The sequence below is a fragment of the Castor canadensis genome, chromosome 8 (genome assembly GCF_047511655.1).
Source record: "Castor canadensis chromosome 8, mCasCan1.hap1v2, whole genome shotgun sequence".
Lineage (NCBI taxonomy): Eukaryota > Metazoa > Chordata > Mammalia > Rodentia > Castoridae > Castor > Castor canadensis.
Window position 1 is genome coordinate 46,801,957 of NC_133393.1, and position 24,307 is coordinate 46,826,263.

The following is a 24,307-nucleotide window of genomic DNA, read 5'->3' on the forward strand; positions in this document are numbered from 1 at the left end:
TAAGCCAAGGAAGATGACACTGTGTAAGAGAAACTCAACTGTCAGTCAGGATAGAAATTAAAATAAATAAATCTTCCAAGTTTTAAAGATTCTAAGATTACATGCTTTTAAGCACTGTTAGCCTTTATAAAGACAAACAGTACAACTGGAATAGAAGTCAGAATAGAGCTGGTTTGGGGCTGTTGTCATCTATAAATCATGACTGCTGATTTAATTAAGCTAAGGTGTCTGCTTAGAATTATTTGGCTAGCTCAACCCCAGTTTATTGCAGGTGTCCTAAAGTAAGTGCCTGCACTTATAGAATGTTGGCATGAAAAGACCTTAAATTTCATTGTGGTCTATCCTGATTTACAGGGAAAATTTGAGATCCAGAAAACACAGGTAACTTGCACACTAATCACCTAGAATCAAATAGTCCTTTGGGAAAAAAATTCCTAACTTCAGTCTCTTTAACAATCTCAACAGGCCTTTCCTACATTAATCCAAGTCACTGAACTTCTCTAAATCCCATTTTATACACAATTACTGATTTTTGCCTCTGTCCCTGTCCCCTGCTTTGATTAGCTGAGACTTGGTGACAGTTGACAATCCCCAACATGAATAATCCTTGAAAGGGATAACTGAGAACTGAGTGTAGTAATTTTAACAAATTAGCTTGGCACTCAGGCCTTCAAGTGAGGTTATTGTGTTGAACAGACCGCCCTCTCCTTTCTGCCTGCTTTGGAGTCTAGGCCAGATTCCCCCATCCAAAACCTCTGCAGTAGCCCAAGCTTTCATGCTCTGTGTTGGAAAGTTGGAGTAAGCTTGTTACTCTCCGGCTACTGACCAATTAAAATCAGTACATGGTGTGGTGAGAGAAAGTGAGTGAATGAGGTCAAGAGGTAATAATTAAAAATGATGTAATGAGATGATCCAATCTTTCTCCGCCTGCCAGAGGCCCAGTGCTGACCACGTTCTCAGTTCCCCTGTAGAGCTCAGGCACCTAGCCATGGAGTCTGTGAGATAAAGTCACCTCTAACCCTGGCATGAGTTTCTCAGGTTCCTGAGGTGGTTCTTGTAAAGTCTGAATCTAATGAAATTCATTTATAGATCATCTTCCTCATGCTACCTAAGGTGTGGAGGCCAAGAGCTAGTTTGAATATTTCCTATTAACAGGTGGATGATCGTCCTTGTTCCCTCACCCTTAGCACAATACATGGTACAGTGTGGGAGTGTAGAAGATCTGATCACCCTCTAGCTGAGTGGTACTGACAGAATGTCACTGGGTTTGGTAACAGAAAAATACAACCTGGGAACATGTGAACGTGAACCCTAAGTTGGTATGTTTTTGTTTGTTTACAACAACAATGTGCTGAGACATCCACACACACTGTACCAAGAAGAGCACGTGTACTGAAGTGGACATCCAGCACCAGCTCTCAGAAACCGTGGACTGCACAGGAACTGGGCCTCCTTGGGCCTCAAGTTCATTCTCTTGAGGTTGAGGACAGTGGCCCCGATCATCCATGGGGTTCCTGTGGGTCCCAGAATCCTCATCCTCTGGCCTTGCATCTGGTTCTAACCCATGACACATAGCAAGGACTTGACTGACTTGGCCTAAGGGTATGCACAGCCTATTATGGCCTTCAAATGTAAGAAACCTAATGGACTATACAGTGATACATACTTAGGTAAAATACGGGGGGATTTTTTTGTCATTATTAAATCCAAGACTTGGTCTCCTTGATACATCACTCAATCAAGACAACTAGTTGACAGTCCAAGATTAGACAGAGAGTTCCAGAAGCATAATAGCATCAAGGAAGAATGCAAGAGAAGTACAAGGGCCACTATACAATGGCAGGCAGAAGTCATCCCATCCCAGGAGACAGATGGGTCAACGGATATGTCTGATCTTTTTTATTGTTAGTTTATACATTCTCAATGCATCATGATGGAACAAATTATCATAGAGAAGACCATCTAGCAAAAACCAAATACACATAAAATTGAAATGTAGAAATCCCCTTAAAATATTTTTCCATGTTAAAGTTCTCTAAGACTTGCATAGATCTATACTTTTTGTTGCTGTATTTAATAAAGTCAAAGTCTAAGAGATGAACCAAGCCATCTCCTGGCACATGGAACTTACTACTCATACAGTTTGCACTCCAAGAAAGAGATTTACAGACCCAGAGAGAAAAATAAATCAAAGGTACACTTGTGAATAATGTCCAATGAGAACAGTGGTGTGATGAAATGTTACTATTTGCAGTTTGATGGTTTATTATTCCCTCTCAACACCCACTCTTATTTCTTAACTAAAATCCAATTTCACATTGATATAATTTATAAGCATCAGTTTGCCAAGGTCAATTGCTAACCTTAACTTTTCACTCAATGAATTCTTAGGTGCTTATTAAGATTAAAATACATCACTTATTAAAATAGTAGCGCCTTAGCATTAGATGCCAAAAGAAAGTTGAAATGACTATCCACTTCATTGCTTGGGATTTGCAACAGCCCATGTTTTGTATAGTGGATGGCAGGGGGGTGGTGCTGCCTGTGCTAGATTTATTTTGGAGACTGAGAACGTAGGGACACGTTAAATAGAGCATACATTTTAAAGTAAGCACCACCTGAAGTTTCCAGTGTGTCATCTCCACAAAGAGTGTGACGATGTATATTTGTTGTAGTTACTGCAAAGTTTCCTGTTGCTTTACCAAACACTTCACTAGATTGGTTAGTCGACATTGAAACATACTCTGAAGAGGTGGTACTTAATAAAGTATTCTTTAAAGAGGAGGAGACTTGGATCCAGAATTTTACATTTAAATTGACACATAATAAAAATAAGCCCCAATCCATACCAAAACAGGGTATTTAGTTCTTTTTATGAGTTTAATACTGTGCTGATAGCTATAAAATGGAGCTGAGTATTCAGAAAGATTCAGATAGCTCTGAATTAAATGACTATCTCCTGAACTATTTCACTAATTCCCAAATATAAATATTTCATTCTATTTTGAATCCAGCAACCTTCTTTCATTTACAAAAAATCTACTTTAGTTTACAGAGTAAATCTTGAAATAAAACTAAAATTCCATTATGTATTGATTATATACTAAATAGTATAAAGATGAGTTATGCTAAAGCAACATTATTTAAAAATGGATTTCTCTGGCAAAATAGAAACTTCTTCACTATGAACTCTAAGCTTAAGACATTCAAGACATACAGATAATTTATTTTTCTTTACACAGAATATCCATTGTATACCTGGTAAGGAAGTAGGAAAATTTAGCTCAGATATTCCAGCACCAAGACAAAGCCCAGACCTAATATTCCTATGTCTGAGGACGGGAAATGCCATTTAACATGGCTTAATGCAACGTTCCCACCCAGCACAGAAGGGACTTTCCTACAACAGGACCAAGTCCTCTCCGCCACCATGGCTTCATTCTGGCTTTGTACTCACTAAATCTGCCAAAACATTCCTCCCCCAGGCCACCAAGGAGCTCCCGGGACCTAGAAATACAGAGAAATTCTTTTCTTTTCAAGACCTCTATGGGTAATGCATCATTATTGATCCCAAAGGCATCCTTCCATCTTGGGATTCTGCACACTTCTGATTCCATTCTGCCTCCTTCCCAGGATCCTCTTCATCATGGCTTATTAATCTATCCGAGGAACTACCTCATTTTTACTGTAGGTATTCCCCCCCAGGGGATCTCACCCACTCTTACAGAGCGACAGCTCCAGGTTATATAGCAGATCCTATACCTCTAGCTTTGACCTTTCATCCAAATGATTGGCAGTCGTTTCCATTTCATACAAATGATTCCAAATGCTTATTTGAGCTCTCCCAAGGGTCCCTTAAACTCAGCATGTCAAACTGAAGTCATCATCTTCCTTTAAACCTACTGCTCTCTATCATTTTCTGAGGCACCACCATTCAGTGACACACTCAAGACCAGTGCCTGGGAGTCATCTCTAACTTCCCATCTTTTCCATTCAGTGCTAAGTCCCACCAACTGGACCTCTGTGGTACTTTGTGACATCGTCTTCAGCTCTCCACCTGCACCATCACTACCCTAGCCCAGGCCCTCATCTCTCTGCTGGGTGACACTCTGGATGGCTTCCCATCTCCTAGGTCTATCCTACACTCTCCTCACTGCTCCCCAGCAGTGTATCTTCAAACACAGTTGGGTCACAGCACTGATTAAATTGCTTTAGTGGCTTGGCATCAGCTACAAGGTTGAATCTAAATGCCTTCATAACTAACTAGCCCTTTACAACATGGACCTTGCTTTTTTGGCCACATCTTCCTGTGTTGGAGATTCCTGAGTGTCAGGGCAGCTTTGCCACTTTGTGGCTTCATTCTTTCACCTCCTCTGCCTCCAATCGCATCCTCTAGATCATCTGCGTGGACCAAGTCTCCTTTTATTAGGACTTTGGGAACCCAGCCCAACCATCAGTTCAAGCTGGGGTTGCTCCTTGGGGCTTCTGTTGCCCCTGTGTGCATCTCTTGAAATCTTGGGTATAAATTAAAATTGCCTGCTGGGTGTAGTGATGCACACTCATAATCCCAGCACTGGGGAGGAAAAGGCAGGAGGATCACAAGTTTGAGGTCAGCTTGGGCTATATCATGAACCCTGTCTCAAAACAAAACGAAAAAATCTCCTGCCTTCATGTTTCTCCCCATGGAAAGTTATAGACATAGGGACTCAGTTTCACTCCCACTGTGTGGCCAATCCATGCCCACATCAGGTGCTTTATCTCCAGTGCTTGACAAAGAAGAGACGTTCAACTGTACTTTTTTTTTCTTTATCATGCAGCTTGCAGTTTAATAAACACTGAAACAAAACATGTTTCCTGAAAAGGACTTTTTTTGGCAGCACTGGGGTTTGAACTCAGGGCCTCATGCTTGCTAGGCAGGTGTTCTCAATGCCTGAGCTACTCTGCTAGCCCTTGTTTGTGATGGTTTTTTTCCAAGATAGGGTCCTAGAAACTATTTGCCCGGTGCTGGCTTCAAACTGTAATCTTCCTGAGTAGCTAGGATTACAGGTGTCAGATACTGGTGCTTGGCTCTGAAAAGAACTCTTCTATTTCCCTAGACAATATTTGGAGCCTAAGGTCTGGAAAATTTTCTTTGTAGAGTAGGGAAAACCTTTCCTGAGTTACAAGATACTACAAATGGTTCTCTTCACACCCTCTCATGTGTCCCCAGGAGAATGGTCTCTTTTTATGGCACAGTAAAGTCAGACAGTCCCATGTCCAAATCCTTGTCCTAGCACTTATAACCCTGGGCAAGTATGAGGTCTTCTGAATCTCTGAACCTCATTTCCTTGTCTTCCCACAGGGTGAGAATTTGATATCCTAAGGGTGTTTATAAATGTGGCAAGTTTACGGAGTTATCGACAATGTGCTATTTTCTTGTGCCCTTCACTGTCTTCTCTTTAGCCTGTGACTCTTCCATTTGGGCTCTGTGACATGAAGCAACCATTATTCCAAAGAGAAATCATAACAGCAGAACAAAGAGAACTGAAAAGCCCAACTTTAAGGCTTTTCAGGACCATTTCATAATTAATAGCTTTGATAGAGCATCCACTGGATCAGGTGACCCTCCCTCCACTCTCTGGACACCCAAAAGGGTCATAGAGAACAAGAAAGAAAAGCAACACTGACATGGGGCTCTGAGGATGACTTTGGCCCTCAGGAAGGCTTGGAAATGAAAGTGACAGAACATCCAAATAGGGCTGCAGATCCTGTCCTGAGAGCTCAGGGAGACAGCAACAGCCCACAGCACTGAGGGGCAGAACAGAAGTGGCTGCCTGAGTGACTGGGAAGGCCATGGAGAATGGAGGCCCCAGAGAGTGGGGGAGAATGCTGTTATTTTCCCATGAGCCGAAGAATGAAATTAGCTGAAGTACAGCCAGGTGCTCTGAAAAGGCCTTGAAAGGTGACAGCAACAGATGCTGGCCTGGATTAGGTGACTGGGGTCTATGGTTTGGATGTGGTTTGTTCCCCAAAGGTTTACATGTTGGAAGCCTGGTCTTCAGTGTGGTCATGCTGAAAAGCAAAGGGACCATTAAGAGCTGGCCCTAGTGGGAGGCAATTAGACACATTGCCCTAGGAGAGGGATGAAAGCAGTTCCCATGGGACCTCTGAGTTAGTTCTCAAGTTGTTAGAGAGTGAAACTGGCTCTTCTCCTTTCTTGTGATTTCTCTCCCATGTGCCCCTACCATTATGATGCCACCCAGCCAAGGGGGTCTTCAACAGAGGCTGTATCAATAGAGCCAACCAATCTTGGACTTAGCCTCCAAAGCTAAACTGTGATCTAGATAACTTTTTGGTGGGGGGACAGGGTGTTACTATGTAACCTAGGCTGGCCTCAAGTTCATGATCCTCCTGCCTCTGGGTCCTGAATGCTAGGATTGCATAAGTGTGCCACCATGCTCAGCACCTTTTTCTTTTTCAGGTATCTCATTATAATTATAGGCAGTGCCTAGGGATAAGATGGGAAAACCTACATCCACGTGCTCAGTCCTGGAAAGGTGGCAACCAAGGGCAGGCACATTCTTCTCACCTAACCTCTTAGAAACTGGTGAACTTCCTAAATGAGTTTGAACCTCCTGTGGCTTGCTTAGAGCACTTTCAAGTTCACAGAAATCTGAGCAAAAGGTACAGAGATTTCTCCTGACTCCCTTCCCTTCCACACACCAGAGAGTACATTTGCGGCAACTGAGGAACATATGCTGACATATCATTGTCATATATACTCCTATTTTATGTGGGCATCAAGTGGACAAGACACAATCCCTGCCCACAGTCCAGATGGATAGAGCAGATGAGCACAGAGTCTAATTCTGTGAAGTCAGTTTTCCGTGCCAACCCACATAGGCTATATAGTCCCCACTGATGACACTCATCTAGGTGTTGCTGAGATGTTCTGTACAGGACATTAACACCTACACTCAGTGGAGCTGAAGTGAAGAATGCCCTTGATAAGGTGGGTGGGGCCTACCCGATCAGTTGAAGACCTTAAGAGTTAAAACAGAGGTTTCTCAGGTAAGAGGAACTTCTACCGTAAGACTACAGCATCGACTCCTACCTGAGTTTACAGCTGCCAGCCTGTCCTGCAGATCTGGAACTGTTGGCCCCACAATTACATGAAGCAATTCCTTAAGTAAAGTACTGTGCATCTCTCCATCTGTTTGGTTCTGCTTCTCTGACTGGTACAAGAACCTTGTAGGTCCAAAAAAGTATTCCAGGGTATTGAAGCTTAAGCAGGAAGTAAAAGGTTGGAGAAGGATAAAAATAATGATAAATGAGAAACTTATGAAGGAGGGAGGACTGATATGACCATGACCAAGCCACTGAAATGGGGAGTAGAGGAGTGAGGGAAAGGAAGGAATTTAAGATGGTGCCCTGTGGCAGGCTTAGGAAGCTGAATGCACAGACCCACCCTGCACTGGACAGAGAACACAAAAAAAGTTGCAGATTTGGGAACATATGGAAATAAGTTTCCCTGCATGCTAAATTTGAGGGGCTCCTGGGACTTCCAAGTAGTGATGTTTGAGGGGCATTTGGGTGAGCAGGGGGAGAGTGTGGGTGTGTGTGGTTAAGAGACAACAGCTCAGTGACCACTGAAGCCTTGGGACGAATTGAGGTAACAGCAAAGATTAATAGGCAGAGCAGACCAAAGGCAGAGCCCAAAGATGTTGACACTAAGGGTCAAGAAGCAGTGACTGCAAGAGGTGATGGGAGAGGGAGGCAGAATAAGCAGTCAGGGTGCCCTTGAACATGCAAAGGAATGAGGAGAGGGGTTTGTGAGGCAGGAAGAGGTGGAGGAATCAGATGTTAGAAAAACTCCAACAGAGTCATGGGGGAGGGCAGGCAGGAGGAAGGGACCTATGAGTACCAAGCACTGCTTTGTGTTTTCTTGAGCCAGCATCAAAGCAAGTATCCCAGGTTCAGAACTGACTGTGGCAACTGATAACAGAAGCAGCTTCTGGAAAGGAGCACCAGGTATGTGGCTGGATGTCCTCAGAACAGACAGAAGGGATGGACACTGGCCCCACCCAGCAGGATGGGAGTGGTATAGGCCAGGGCCTCAGACACAGGACACCAGTCAGCCCACCCACTTCACAGCCCTGTTCCTAGGCAGGCAGAAGGTGTGCAAAGCTGCCAGTCTCCAAGTCCCGTGGGCTCCCTGTGGGCTGGCCAGGGTCATCACAGACCCTCAAGAACATTCTTCATCTTGAAAAGATGAGAGGGTCATTTTTAAAAGGCAGTCAGGTGCTCGCTTTGGCAGCACATATACTAAAATTGGAACGATACAGAGAAGATTAGCATGACCCCTGCACAAGGATGACACGCAAATTCGTGAAGCGTTCCATATTTAATAAATAAATAAATAAATAAATAAAAGGCAGTCAGTTGGGGGGGGTCTCCTAAGGAGCCCCACAAGCTGGGCAATGACCACCAGTCCAATGTACTCCAGAAAGGAAGTTGTCAAGACACTTGGGAAGGGACTGTTAGGAGTGGCTCGCTACAAAGAGGCTCAAGGAGCATTTGCCAGCCTGTCAGAATATCCATGCATTTTCAACACAAAGATTCATGTGAACTATAACCTCATAAGTCTTATCCTTCTTTCCATTTTCAACTTCCCAACTGTACATTTTATTTTATAATTAATCAAATAAAACACAGTTTTATTTTTATAGTATCGCGTTCCTCCCACATGCATGCATACGGGAGTCATGGTCCACTTACCAGTCATGTCCTGACAGTATATAAGAACCCCTAACGGGCTATAAAGACCTTCTTGAGTAGACATGAGCACAGTTGGTTTTAAGATTGCCCATACTATGGGACAGGAGGATCATGAGTTCAAGGCTATGATGGGGTACATAATGAGACACTGTCTCAAAAAACAAAAAATCTACCATAGGTAGATTTTGAAGGTGGATCAATGATACCAAATATGAATGTGAACTCATCCACCAGCAAAAAGGGTAGCTTTAGGAAGGAAATGCCAAGGTCACTTAATTTTGTGGGATTCTGAGTAAGAAATCTTATTACTATAATGGAAGTAATAAACATTCCATAGGAGTTAAGAAATACGAATTCCAGAATAGTTATACCAGCGTCTAGTATTTAGTAAATTGAGAGTCCATTCCAACCTAACATAAAAATATGCCAGCACTAAGTGTGTCTTTGACCTTTCCAGACAGAGCAGCCATCACTGAGAAGTAACCAAGTGGTATACCACACAAAGTGAACTGCACCTGGGCTTGCTAAGAGCAAGGTTGCAAAGCAAACAGCCCCCTGCCCTGAGTGAGGAATCTAACAGATTCCTCCTAGAGCTTTTTCGCAGCCTGCAACAATCCATCTGTCAAAAAAGTGCATGAATGGGAAAAATCCAGCATTGGAGCCAAGGACTGTGTTGCAACTGTCTAAGATTTTTGAGAGCTGGCCAAGCCCGCCTTCATGGACTGTTTTCACGCTCATGGCTTTGCAGCACCTCATCCCTAAATACTTGATAGCTGTTTTAGAGGTGTGACTCCCATCTCAGACGCTGACTCACTTAGGCACTTCAAGAGAAATCCATGCACACTTTGCAGCACAGATGGCGTATCTGCATATGGACAACTGCTGAAGGGACATACAGATACATTTTCCTTTTACTAACAGTCAATCAATGCTTAGTTATTCAAGGAATGGTCTCCAAACCTGTTCCTTCTCTTCCCTTCCTGAAGCTGTTTTTGTTTTTGTTTTTGGCTAACTGGGGTTTGAACCCAGGGCCTCATGCTTGCTAGGCAGGCACTCTTACCACTTGAGCCACTCTGCCAGCCTTGTTTTGGCTGCGGCTGGCTTCAAACCATGATCCTCCTGAGCAGTTAGGATTACAGCAATGAGCCGCCAGCATGCTGCCCCCTTTGATTGGACTTTGTCTTCACCCCAATTTCTTCATGAGGATTAGTGAGAAGGACACTGAATTTGAACTAGTCAATTTAGCTCCCTGTGGAGAAAAGGATCATAGGAGAAGGAAGTGAAAGCCATTACCAAGGTTTTAGGATTATCTGTGGATCTTAATTCTTCCTCCTTTTCATACCTGTAAAGGTCAAGGATTTGGACAGCTGGCTGCTGGGGGAGTGTGAAGGGGAGCGGACTGCCAAATTGTTATGTTCTTAAATTATTCCCATGACCCAGCACCATGTCATCTTCATGGGGCTCTCCTACCTGATGCTTGAAGTGAGCATTGTCAATTATAAACCACTGCTTTTCCTACTTTCTGTGTTGTCTCATTAAACTCTAGGCATAGCTCGCTTGTCACTGGGGCTGTCATTCTGGGCTGATTGACTACACAGTTTTGATCCACATACACAAAACTACTTCCCACTCTCAGAACAGCAGTCTGTTGGGCTGATGGCTGCCTCTAGGAACAGGTGCACCTGAGGAGCACATCAGGCATGGAATGTGAAACTTCTACTAAGGGAGCTTTGCCAAGGATGAGAGCTAAAAGGTTTCTGGAGGGAATGTAGGTAAAAATAAGAAAAAGGAAAGAAAAACAGACTAAAGAAGGGAAAAACAGCTGTTTGGAAATAAATTGTAAAACATCTGTAGCACACAATCAGAATGCTCCAAGTGTGACCAAGAGGATTTACAGGGGCCTCTTTCTTCAGAAACAACACTCAGAGGGCAACAGCAGATACCACAGGCAATAAATCCCGAGGTGTTCCAGGAAGTCACAGAAGGGATGCATCCAAAGGTGCCATCATGGGGGAGTGTCTAACCTTCCTGGTGCCATTGAGCACAAGGTTCTCCAACTATGGCAAGCCACAGAGAAATGAGTAAGGCCAGAGGAAGCTAGACCATCAGGTCATCTTTTCTTATCGGAGATGATGTTTAGAGAATGAAGACATGTCTTCATCTGCTAAGGAAGCCTGTGCTTCTGTCTCGTGCATTTTCAAGACTCTTTGTGGGGGGTGGGGGGGGCAGTACATCAGTTAATAAAAGGGCAAAGAAACATTCTGCTTCTTTGGCTTCCTTTGCATCACTGCAATAGAATTCAGAGATTTTTTTTTTTTAAATCAAGGTTCAAGGGTCTAAGTAGCTCAATTTATTTTTTAGTAACTAAGTTACCAGAAACTTGTAGTGTGGCTGTATTTATTTTTTGATGGAGGCTCCAAGTTGGCAAAAGGGTCCTTGGAAGGACATATTTCTTCATGTCCTCTTGATCTCAGTGTGTGGAGATTCGCTTAGCAGCTGTTTTATGTACGAGTGTTTTTTCAGCCATATCCTCCCCCTCCATAAACAGACTTTTTAAAAGGCAAATGGAGTCTGTAAGACACAACAAAGTATGAGATCTCCACGTGCTCCTGCCAGCAGCAGACATGGTAAGACTTTAAGAAGATCATCGTGTCGCATGACCTCCATTTAGTCTGTCAATAGCTTAGGAAGGCCATTCGCCCACGACGTCAGTGAAAGAGGCCTTTCCCAGCCTAGCACGGCTCAAAAGACAATCACAGTGCAAAATCACGAGCTAAGACGCAATGATTTTACTAAGCGTCCAGCAATTCTGAACCTCACATATCCACGAACTCTCTTCTGACTTACCAAGGGAGCAAAGAGCAAGCACTCGATGTTGTGACACAGGAAAAAGAAATGGAGAGAAATGAATGAGTCATCGCTTTCTCAACTCTATGTATTTATTCATTTTAGCGATAATTTTATGCATTTTAACAGCATTTTTGGAAGCGCACCTAAGTCAGTAGACCTGTTATCTGTTTCCTTCTGATAGCACTGGCAGGTAGCAGAGTGTCACAAGAAGAGGTGTACCATTCATTGTACACTTAAACTTCAACGGTTCCCCTCCAGCTATCTAGAACAGGTGTTTGGGATGGGTGTAGGGCTCAGTTTTCTCCAGAATTCATCTCAACTTTCTCATCTCCATGACTACTCTTCCAGGTTTGCAAGGACAGGTTGAGCCTCCCAAATCAAAAAGGCTCCAAAACTGAAAACTTTCTGAGTGCAGATTTGATGCCACAAGTGGAAAATTCCATACCATGAAACTTTTTTTGTGCACAAAATTATCAACAATAATGCATAAAATTGGGCTGGTGTTGTGGCTCAAGTGGTAGAGCATAAGGCTCTGAGTTCAAACCCCAGTACTTCAAAAAGTCAGGAAGGGGGGGTTACTTGGGGATGAAAAGTATGGAAGTATGTTATATATAAGAAGAGAGCATAATGAAACTCATCAAACACTATTTGAAAAAGGGAGGGGGAGGAGAGAGAGGGATTAAAAGAATATACTAAAGGGCGTGAACTTGTTCAAAGTACACTATCTATGGAATTATCACAATGAAACCCCCTTGCACTATTAATGTATGCTAATAAAAACTAGTATTAAAAGAAAAAAAGAAAGAACTTAGTGCAATCAGTCCTCTGTACCAATGGATTCCTCATCCTGGGATTCAACTAACCACAAATCAAATATCCTTTTTAAAAAATTACCATGAAAATGTTGGATAAAATCACCACCAGGGTATTTATAAGGTGTGTAAAAAACATGAATGAATTTTGTGTTTAGATTTGGGTCCCATCCCCAAGATGCATCATTTCTACGCAAATATTCCAAAATCAGGAAAACTTCAACGTTTGAAACACACCTGGTCCCAAGCATTTTGGATAAGGGACATTCCATCTGTACCGTACTTACTAACTAGGAAAGGTTCTAGGGACTTGTCAGAATGGAATAAATACAAAATCTTCCTTTATTCCTGCAGCAAGTCTGGAGCCAAGTCTGGATGAAGAAGAAAATCATTCTGCATGCAATCCCAAGGCGGGAGGTGACCAACCTCGGTGGGGACAACCAGCCCCTCCTCCTCTCAGCTGCTCCTATGAGCTCTGGCTCAGCATCTGTGAAGTGAGAAGACTTCCAAGTGTGGCCAAGATCAATTTACTACACTTTCTTCTCTTTTGTGTTTGATCTTTACATATACTCATAGAAAACACTTATCATTTAAAGTCCAAAGGATTTTGCAAGAAAAAGTAAATTTCACCAAATGAGATCATTTCATTTAAAAAAAAAGAAGGATCTCTGGGAAAAAAAAATCTGAATTGAGACATGAATTTTAAAACTTTATCCCAGCACAGAAAAGCTCTATTTCCCAGTAACACTTATGATAAAAATATGAACCCTTTATTGTCACACACAGACCCATCAAGCTCTACTTAAAGACAGCCAATTCAGTGAGGCTGGTGGCTCACAACCTCTATTCTTAACTACTTGGGAAGCTGAGGCTGAGATTGGGAGGATCACAATACAAGGCCAGGTCAGGCAAATAGTTTGGAAGACTCCCATCTCCAAAAATAACTAAAGCAAAAATGGACTAGAGGTGTGGCTCAAGTAGTACAGCACCTGCTTTGCAAGTATGACACCCTGAGTTCAAACCCCAGTCACACCAAAAATAAAAAAATAAGTAAAGAAATATAAAAAACTGGCCAGTTCACTTTAACCAGAAACTGGCACTAAAGAAATAAATAAGATGGATTTAGATAATAATAAGCAAGGGAGGTTCAAGAAGATAAATCATGAATTTTATGATGGAATGAAAAAAAAATCAACAATCACAAAAGGAAGTTGAGAAGGAAAGAACATTTTCAGTTTTTGTATGAAATACAAAGAAGATTAGAAATAGTAGCACCTCACATTTCCACAGAACATGAAAGATGACATAACCCAATTGCTGAAGAATACTTACAACCACTTAGACAAAAAAAAAAAAACCTTGAGTTTCAAAGGAGATTAGAGAGCATGTGGACAAAAAGAAACCATTTTTCTATATACAGAAAGTAAGAGGCGACTTGGAAAGGATCCAGTGACAATGCCCTGGAGAGCAGGAGCATGGATTGTTCCACACACTCTCCATGTTATCTCAGTTTTCACAGTCATCTGATGATGACAACGATGATTTTCCACTTTATACTCTCAAATCATCTAGTCTGTCTCGAGAGTCAGCCGCTCCCTCTCAGCTGGGTCCCTCCCTGGGACATTTGAACATGGTCAAAGCCCTCTCCACTGTCACCAAACTCCCTTGGTCCCTCCACCCTCGGCAGTGCTGGCCTTTGTGCTCCTCCCCCTCCCAGCCAGATTTCATGCAAGCTGACCCCTCCGTCTCCCTTGTCTTCTCACACCAGTGAACCCCAATTATCACCAACCTCCATGTTGCAAAACTCAGGAGCCAATTTCAAGTTCTTAGAAAGGTTGAGCATCCCTAATCCCAAAATCCAAAGTGCTTCAAAGTCAGTAACTTTTTGAGCACTGATATGACCCTATAAGTGGAAAGTTCCTAATCTCACAGGATGGGTGACTGCCAAAATGTGTTCAATGTACACAAACTGTATTTCAAATATTAAAAATATTGCACAAAATTGCCTTCAGGCTATGTGTATAAGATGTGTATGAGACAAATTTTATGTTCAGACTTGAACACACCATCCCCAAGGTATTTCAATATATGTGTGTGACTATTTCAAAATCTCAAAGTATCCAAAAGCTGAAAGCCTTCTGGACCACAGCACTTCAGATAAGGGATGTTCACTTTGCCTGTCTAAGCTCTTGAAACTGTGAATCCATCTCTCCCTCTTGACATACCCTGATGCTCTGGTTTTCCTCCTACCTCCCTAGCTGCTCCTCTCAGAGACTTCTTTTCCATGATCAGTGCTGGGCCTTTCCTGTCCTCCATTCCCATATTCAGTCACCTCATCAGTTACTTTGCACACACTGATCACCAAGCCCTTCCCTACCCACCTCTCTTCTGCAGCCTCTGGAATGCTATCCACTGATCCCAAGTTGACAATTCCCCCTTCTAAAATATATCCCCCAATCGACATGAGCATGAACAAAATCACCATCTCCCCACCAGCCTGATGTGGGGGCTCCCAGAGCTCCCCATCTCTGTGGAGAACACTCTGTCATGGTGCTCTGGTATAGATATATACCATTTCACAGTCCCCTTCCTATCTTATCTGCTGCTACATCCTGCTAGTTCCCTTCCTAAATCTCGCTCAGATTCATCTACTCTCTCCTTCCTCTTTGTCATTCAAGATACCACCTTTACCCCATCTAGCTACTAAAATAACTTTGAGGTGAGGGGAGTAGCTCTTTGGCTTGAACTCAAGGCCTGTAGGCAGGCACTCTACTTCTTGAACCACCTCCCCTGTCCCAGCCCCTTGGACCGTTATCCTCCTATCTCTGCCTCCCAAGTAGCTGAGATTATAGACATGCACCACCGTGCCTGGCACGGGGTAGACTGAACTCAGGGCCTCATGCTTGCTAGGCAGGTACTCTATCACTTAAGCCACAACCTTAGCCCTTAAAAATAGCTTCTTTGTGGGGATGCCCACCCACTCCATCCCTCTATTCTGTCTGTTCTCTATACCAAACCACAGTAATCTTTCTACAAATGCATGTTTGCTATCACCCCCACTATAGTCACTTACACACTAAAATCCTGAATGTAGCCCATAAGACCTCACACTTACCATGCCACCTTCCAGTTCTCCAAAGGTCCCACAGTCCTTGCTGACATGAGACTTCTGAGCAAGCACCATTTATTCCAGAAAATCTTCCCTGGCCTCCCAGTCTTAGCCAAGAGTTCTGGCTCTCTCACAGCACTTAACTCAGTTGTCATTATACTCAGTACTGTAACTGTTTGGTTGATACCATGTGTATTTTTATTAAATTGCATCTCTGTCCACTGTGTTAGTCCACATTCCATCACTGTGACAAAACAAAAACCTGAGACAATAAACTTAAAGGAGGAAAGGTTCATTTTGGCTCATGGTTTCAGGTTTCATTGCTTTGGGCCTAAGGTGAGGCAGAATATCATGGGGGCCAGAGGAGGCTGCTCAGCTCATGGCAGCCAGGGAGCACAGGAAGAGAGAAAAAGGAGCCAGGGTCAAAAAATCTACTCTTCAAAGATAAGCCCCAGGGACCTATGTCCTCCAACTAGGCCTATTCAGCTATGATCTCATCAATGGATTAATCCATTGGTGACGCCAGCACCCTCATGGTCCACTCATCTCTCAGTACCAACAGCTGGGGACCAAGCCTTCCACACATGAGCCTTTAGAGACATTTGATAAACAAACCACACTAAATAGTCAATAAACACTTGTTGAATGAACCAACGAGAGACCTGGTTAAATTCCATGTTAAGTCTGTGGGTGACAGGACAACGCAGAGCCAGGCCTACCAAATACTAAAGGCCACGCTTCTTTCTCTGCACACACTGACTCCCACAGCAAGTGCTGCCTGGGTGCCTGTTGATACTAAATCTGTAAAAACACCCCGAGAATGGACTAGCTTTGTACCACATCACCTAAAAGCATGCCTTGAAGCTGACAGTGTAGCAACATAGAAGGAAGACGGTTTTGCCACTTACTTCAGCACATTACTTAGTCTTTCTGTGCCTGTTTCCTCATCTGTAAAGTGGTAAGGGAAGTAACAATAGTATAGGTTGAGTATCTCTTATCTTAAAAACTTAGGACTAGAAGTGCTTCAGATTTCTTTCTGGATTTTGGAATATCTGCACAGACTTTACTGGTTGAACATCCCTAATCTGAAAATCCAAAATGTTCCAAAACCTGAAAATTTCTTGAACCTCAGGTCAGTACTAGGAAAGTTTCAGATTTCACAGCATTGTGGATTAAAGATGCTCAATTTGTACTTATAAAAATGTGGTGAGGATTAAATAGAACAAATATAGCCTTTGACTATTGAAAACCAAGTGTTCCCTGAGAGAGGGTTAGAAGCAGCCGTGGAAATAGCTTTTATGATAGTATCAGAGCAAAAAAAAGATGGTGACACAAAGCATTATACTGTTTGGAGACTAGACAGTTCCCAAGAGGCACAGATTAAAAATAGAATTGGTCTTCTCACAGTAAACATACTATAGATAGATAGATAGATAGATCCCCTTACTAAGTTAGAACATAAAAGAAGAATTTAGATTAATTCAAGAATTAAGGGGGCTGGAGGTATTTCTCAACTGGTAGAATGCCTGCCTAGCAAGTGTGAGGCCCTGAGTTCAAACCCCAGTGCTGCCAAAAAAAAAAAAAAAAAAGGATTAAGGGCTAGGGATGTAGCTCAGTGGCAGAGCACTTGCCTAGCATACTCAAGGCCCTGGGTTCGATACCCAGCAAGAGGGAAAAAAAAAAAAAACCCAGAATTAAGAAACACTAGAGTTTGAAGAATCTCCCATACTTTTTAAAAAGAATTAGAAGTGCCATCATGGCAAGTAAACAATACAGAGGCAGCCACACATCAGCAGATGTAGAATTAAATTGGTCTCAGAAACACAAGACAAGTATGAGAACATCACAGCTGCCTAGAATAAACCATGACAAATTAGCACTATAGCTAAGTGGAAGAAGTACAGAAATAAATGGCTGGGTGTGTGTGCTATTGAGATTCTCCTCAATGCAAACACAGGCTCAACCACATATGGCCCATGAAGGAAGGTAGAATGAGGTGAGCTGGAGTCACAAATTGATTCCCAAAGGCAACCTGTGGTTCTGGGGAAGAAAGTTCATACCACCCAAACATTCTCACCAGACACCACAAAAAGACCCAGCCAGCCTCAGGGAGGCTGCTTCTCACCAATCCGGTCTTGACCTCAGATGGCATCACTTGGCTATTTAAGTGCCATGCCTCTCTCCCTACTTTGGTTTTCTCATCTCTAAAGTGAGTACAATGACCTCAGGAGAGCCATTAATAAGGTGGCACTTCTGAGAACACTTGGGAAACCATAAGCTCTATGGGGGAATCTAACATTTTTATTGTCAGTCTTAATAAGCATACTGCAAATTCAATCTCAGAGTAAATCCACCCAGGTAAGAAGCAGAGGGGATGATGGCAGCAGAGGACACTGTGGTCACCTGGCATTTGGGACACCCCATTTTGAGGAAGGATCTGATTTATTGGGCACCCAGGCCAATACCTGCTGCACTTGCTCCAGGGCCACAGGGAAAATATGGTTCCTCTCAGTTCCTTAGGGAGACAGAAAAGGATCTGATGCTTGCCAAGATAGGGCTGGGATGTAGCTCAGAGGTAGGGTCCTTACCTTGCACATGCAAGGCCCTGGGCTTAATGACCCAAACTGTAAAAATACACACACACACACACAAAGCTTGCCATCACTACTTAAAGGACTTTAAGCCACAGAAAATGCTAACTAACATATGTATGCAGTGACATCTCAGGTTGGGCCCAACCCCTAAGCAAGCAACTCTGGAGAAGTCACTGCCAAAACAAGTCCAGCTCCAAATCGAGAGGGTATTCGCACACAGGACTACCAAAGAAGTAGTTTGCTGGGTTTCTACGTCCTACTTTCAGCTTTTTCCTCTGTTTATTTTTGTTAGTGATGCCAGAAAGATAGAGGTTTTCATTCGGTTTGTGTGTTTGTTTTGTTTTAGTATCTCCCACTGTCCCCAGCTTCTCCCTCCTGCCTCCCTTCCCCATGTGGCAAAAGCCAAAAGTCTTCTAAGAAACAAGACACTTCCTTCTCAACCACTGGCCTTCAGGGAATTTGATTTCCTGTGTGTCGTCCGCTTTCCAGTACCTGCACTGAGCTTGACAGGGGACCCATGTGACACGCAGTCTCCCTGGGGGAGCTTTGAATGCCTGAAGAAGAGGCTCTTGGTAAAGCGAGAACTCATGTACTACCTGTATCGTTTTAAAAACCATAATGACTAAAACTGTCTCCAATCTCTGTCCCTTGCTTGCTGGTTGTCTGTTTGAAACAGGTGCAATGCACGCACACAGAGGGCCACCTGCCAGCACCCAGGGCTGACCTGGACAGCTGGATCAGTGTTCTGTCTTCTTTTATTTCATCATGTCCTGGACCCGGAAGACACCTGCCAGGTGTCTTCTTCAGTAGAAAACCTCCTTCTCTGATCCTGGCCAGAGGTTCTCATTTGGAAGGCTTGGGAGCATTCCCAGCTAGGCACCAGGATTGGCTTCTTACAATGCCCTCTCACAATGTGGGTGTGCAAAGAAAAGGCTGGGATTACACACTTGAGGGGTTGACCACATAAAGGGGGTGTAATACTCCAGGCCTTCTTTTATGAGTCCTCACTCGAATTATGGAAAGGTAGACGGGCACAAGCCTGAGTGGCTTCTGAATTGTTTGAAAGTATTTGCACTTACTACTCCAATTTGACAACCACCTATAGTAAAGTTGAGAATGAGACAAGAGACCAAGTTTTGGGGAGAAACTTAGAAAACAGCCTTCAGAACTCAACAGTGGACTGACAAAAGGGTGAATGAAGTTAGTCACCCTGTAGACTATATCAGGAGGATACTGGAGGACTAAGAAGTTCTCAAGCAATATCCTTTTCCCTGGGATGCAAGAGAGAAGCTATACTCATAAGGCACACTACCCATTATTTTTTTTAAAATTACATGTTGAGTATCCCTGACCTAAAAAGCTTGGGACCACAGTGTTTCAGATTTTTTGAATGAAATATTTGCTGGTTGACTATCTCTAATCTAAAAGTCCAAAATCTGAAATGCTCCAAAATCTAAAACTGTTTGAACATCCTATCAGCACCTGATAAGATTCAGAGCCTGGAGCATTTTAGATTTCAGATTTTTAGATCAAAGATGTGTATCAAAGTGTCTATAAAATATCTTTCAGTGATCCAGTTTAGGCTCAAATAGTTAAAGGTCTTGGGCCAAAATGAGAAAGTTGGGGAAAGGGAGGCAGGGCTGGAAGTTCTAAGCTCAATGCCTTCTTGTATAACTTAGGCAACTACCTCAGTGACTAAATTCTTGAAGTTCAGGTCTGAATTTTGCCTCATTAACATTTCCAGGCATTGTAAACTTTACCTTTTATTCCCTCCCTGGGCTTTGAAACAAAGTAGGGACATTGTCTAGTGTTTTAATTTTTTTAAGGTGGAAAGCATTGTATTTGCAAGTGCTATTTCACCCTTATGTAAATAGAATGAGTGCAAAATATATTACCCAGAAATAAATAAAACTTCTCTTAACAAATGACAGAATGGTGCCTTCTTTGTTGCCCTAAAATGTTTAGTTTTAGAATCTTGGAAGACAAATTGTAAATACTGAACTAGATCATTGCAACTGATGAAGAACATTAGCAAATTTATCTCCAATCACCAAGAACAGCTAACTTGGCCTTGGGTGCCAAGCAAAGAAAGTCATCTTTGATTTGAGAAGCAAGGAAGGGAAAGGGTAGTAGAATCAGAGCTGACTAGGCCCCATTCAGTCATCTGGGGACGTAAATACAGTCCCCTGACCACCTGACAACAGGAAGGCAGTCTCCTAGGCTAATGCGTGCATCTTCTTCTTGGGGAGTCCATTTTACTCATTAAGGGATAACTGAAAACATTATATTTACATTTAACAAGGACAAAAGCAACATCTGCACAATGCTTTGATGAATGCCGAGAGACTGGGGGATAAAACACCAAGATCCTGGTGGCAGCTCTGGACACTCTGGACCTTTCCAGAATACATGTTTCATCTCCACAGCAACAGGGGCCATATCAGCAGGCCTGTGACCCTCTAAAATCTCCACCAAGTCATCCTTGGAGCAGAGAGTTGTGATATGAGTTAGAGATCCCCAACTTAGCCAAAAGTTCACAACTTCTTCAACTTTTCATGCCTGATCTTAAACATTCATGAGAATTTCCATTTTGTTCCATGATACAACCATGTTTGTTTTAATAAGGAAATAATGTCTCAAGGTCCTCATCATTGTGGATGTGTACAAGTACATGTGCTATGTGGATGCCTTGTGCCTTAGGAGCTGCTATGGTTTAAAAGTCATCACTAGAACTTATGCTGAATTAATTCCCACCACAAGATATTAAAAGAATAAAAAGTTATCTGGGAGGTGGGACCTTTGGGAGGTAATTAAGACTAAATAGCCTATAAGGGTATGGTCCTAATTCAAAGAGACAGAAGTTTTATAAGAAGAGGAAGTGAGACCTGAGATTGGACACTGTCTTGCCATATGGTGCCCTGTCCTTCCTCAGGACTCTGCAGAGTCCTTACCAGCAAGAAGACCTTACCAGATGTGGCTACCCAATCTTGACCAACCCAGCCTTCAAAATCATTAACTGAATAAACTAGTCTTTATATTACTCAGTGACAGAGCCCTCCAAAGAGGAAGCGGGTGGAAAGTACCTTGGACTGGAAGGTGGAGGACAAGGGCTCTATCTGGGTTCCCACTGCTGGCCAGCTGTGGACTTGAGGCTAATCACTGTCTCTTTGGACCAGATGAGCTCCAAGTCTCCACACCTCCAACACACTGTAATTAGAATTACATGCTCACTGTTTCTTACTGCCCAACTTCCCACTCAAATCCCGAGAACAACTGGTATTGACTTACTGAACTCACTCTGTTCCTTCCTTCTAGTTTTTGTAGCCCTAGAGCTAGTGTTGAGGAGAAGGGGCAATAGAAGAAAGTCTATGATTTTAAAAAGGAAAAGAAAAGAAAGGAAGGAAAAATACAGTATTTCTTAGAATTTCACATACCACTTAATTTGAAAATCTCACATTCAGTAAGTCTTTTCCACTGTTTGGAAACCTTTATTGAAAAAGAAAAATATAATCCCTATTAACACCGACACTACAGTTTTCTAGCACTCACTTTGGAAAATGGTAAATTGAAATGACTCCTTGAACTCTTGCATCTCCCTGTCCACCTACCACCCCAGTAGCTACAGACACCAGGCAACTAGGTTGTGATTCTCAACATGGTCATACAGCAGGAGGCAGGCAGCTCAACTGTTAGAGAAAAGGGAAGTGGACATCTTAGAATGACCCCTGGCACCTGTCTCTCACTATTGTCAAGGCAACAATAGTGGTAGAATTATTCCTCATTTCAATACCCTCGGTTTTCAGTTGAAACTCAATTCAGCTTCAGGAGCCAGGATGCTTACCCTTGACCCACACCACATTAGAAAGTGCCCTAAGAAACATCAGCTGGGATTTGTCCTCTATCTTGTCCTTTGGCCTAGGAACCAAGAACTTTGCATCTCCTGGCACAGTGCCTAGCACATCAACACTCAAGGGGCTATCTATAGAATATGTGAATGGACCAATACATAGACGGACAAAAGGGAAAAGCAACACTTCAAACACTGGAACTTTCCATCCAGGGAATATAATCCTGACTCAGCCTTTCCAGCAATATAGTAAGAGTTCATCACAGAGGCGTTTCCCTCCACCGATTTAAGCTCTTGGTTCAAAGTAACAAGGAAGAGTGCACACAGGACAGCCTGCACATTATTCTGTGGAGTCAACAGTGGACTTAGGCCAACTTAAACACTTGGAAGGTACATCCAGCACTCAAACTCAGTGGGGACTCTTCTGTCATCACTGGGTGGTGGTCAGGTGGGGATGACATCAGAAAAAGTCTGAATTCAGCAAGTACAGGGAGGCCACCCACCTACTATGTGCAGTGGACCTGCCCATCAGCCTGTCCAAGACTAAATCAGGAAACCCATGCCATAAGGGAGGCAGCCATGAGGACCAGTAATAAATACAGATTAAGATATTTCAAGCCGGAAAAGACTCCAGAATGATCCATTCAGCCCCCTTGTTCTACAAACGAGAGAACAAATGTTGTAGAACATGGTTCTACAGATGAGAGAAATAGGTTTTGGGTTTTTGGGGTAGGACTTAAAAGGGACTCCTCTGAGTCCACGACCTCTGTGTTTTCCCAAGCACCTCTCAAGTCTTCAACCTGTTGCTAAAGCTTTCCCACAAATGTCGTGAAAGTGTTTTACAAAATTCTCAAAAGCACGTGCTTGCACTCTTTGTTTGTCACAGGACCCTGCAGAGGACAGCAGCAGAACTTGGTGCAACCCACTCAACCACAAAGTTGTCACATCCTATTGCAATTACTCAAGGTCATCAGCACATCAGTACCACTAATGCTAAGTGACACCATCCGCACCTACCTCCTCCCCATCTTCATGTAAAATCATCCAGTAATATGTTACTTCTAAGAACAGCTTCACTAACAGGACTGGAGGACTGCACCAGAGCAGGAACTTAACATGGTCCAGTCCTACTCCACTCATGTCATATGGCGCACACAAAGTAACCAAGCTCCAAATCCAGCTCCTTTTTGATTTCTGTCCTGGCACTTGTGATCTGAGAGATGCAGAGGAAGATGGAGGTTTTGGCTTCTGTGGTTGCAAAACAGGTACACTGCTATAAATTCTTTCCTCCAGTGAGTTCAAACCATTTAAAATTGCGACTTCATAGCTTTTATAGAAAGTTGAAACTTACTTCAGAGTTAAACAGACATACATGTACTGAAAAACAAAACAAAACAAAAACAAAGAATGGAGGAAGAAGGCAGGAAGAAAGAAGGGAAGGAGGAAATAGCCCTGTGCGCACCCTCGCTCTGCTAGCCTTGCAGTCCAAGCATAAAGAGTGTCTGACTTGTCCATATCAGAGTTCACGTGCAGCTAAGACTCAGCCTAATGGGCTATAGTGTAAGGCCCTGGCCCAGCATGCATATGGCCTTGGCTCTGAACGCCAGCACCTCAAAAACCCAACCTAACAACAAGAAATAGCAAGGATAATACACATACACACACACCACTTATGTACACCTATACATACATATGTGTCCATATATGTATACATAAATATATTAATTAAAATGTCGTGTTGCCAGTTCTTAATGTATTTATAACATGCACCTGACCCTCCAAACTCTTGAACTCCTTAAGATAAGGATATAGGCTTATCTTATCATCTCCATCCCAGCAACACACTACTGAGGTGTGGGGAATTCTTTTGCCTATGCCTGCTGTATAATTCAAAACTTCTAAGAAGTTACAATTGCTGGAATCTGTCAATAAAATGCACAAAAATCCTAAAAATAATTTTTAAAAACTAATCTTTTTTGTGTGTGGTACTGGAGTTTGAAATCAGGACCCTTCACTTGCTAGACAGGTGTTCTATCTCTTGAGCTGCACCTCCAGTTCTTTTTTACTTTATTTTTAGACAGGGTCTCATGTCACCCCTTACCCTGAACTAGCCTGGGATAACTGGGATTACAGATATGTACCACCATACCCAGGTTATTTGCTGAGATGGGATCTTGCTAACTTTTTGCCTGGGCTGGCCTCAAACCACGATCCCAAGTAGCTAGTATTACAAGCATAAGCCACCACACCCAGCCCAAGAACCAATCCAAATTTCCTTTCCTATTCTAATAATCTGTGTTGACAATATAGAAAACTTCAAGTACCCTTATCTCAAGTT

General features: G+C 42.9%; 1 protein-coding gene and 1 non-coding gene across 2 annotated transcripts in view; one reads left to right on the forward strand and one right to left on the reverse strand.

Annotated features, from left to right (window-relative positions):
* Window positions 1–24,307, reverse strand: part of Bmp6 (bone morphogenetic protein 6) — a 147,377-nt gene that overhangs the window by 70,162 nt on the left and 52,908 nt on the right. The gene's annotated exons all lie outside the window — the stretch shown is intronic.
* LOC141426002 (U6 spliceosomal RNA) lies at window positions 8,281–8,387 on the forward strand. Its single transcript, XR_012451116.1, has one exon. It is a non-coding gene; the product is annotated as a U6 spliceosomal RNA (small nuclear RNA).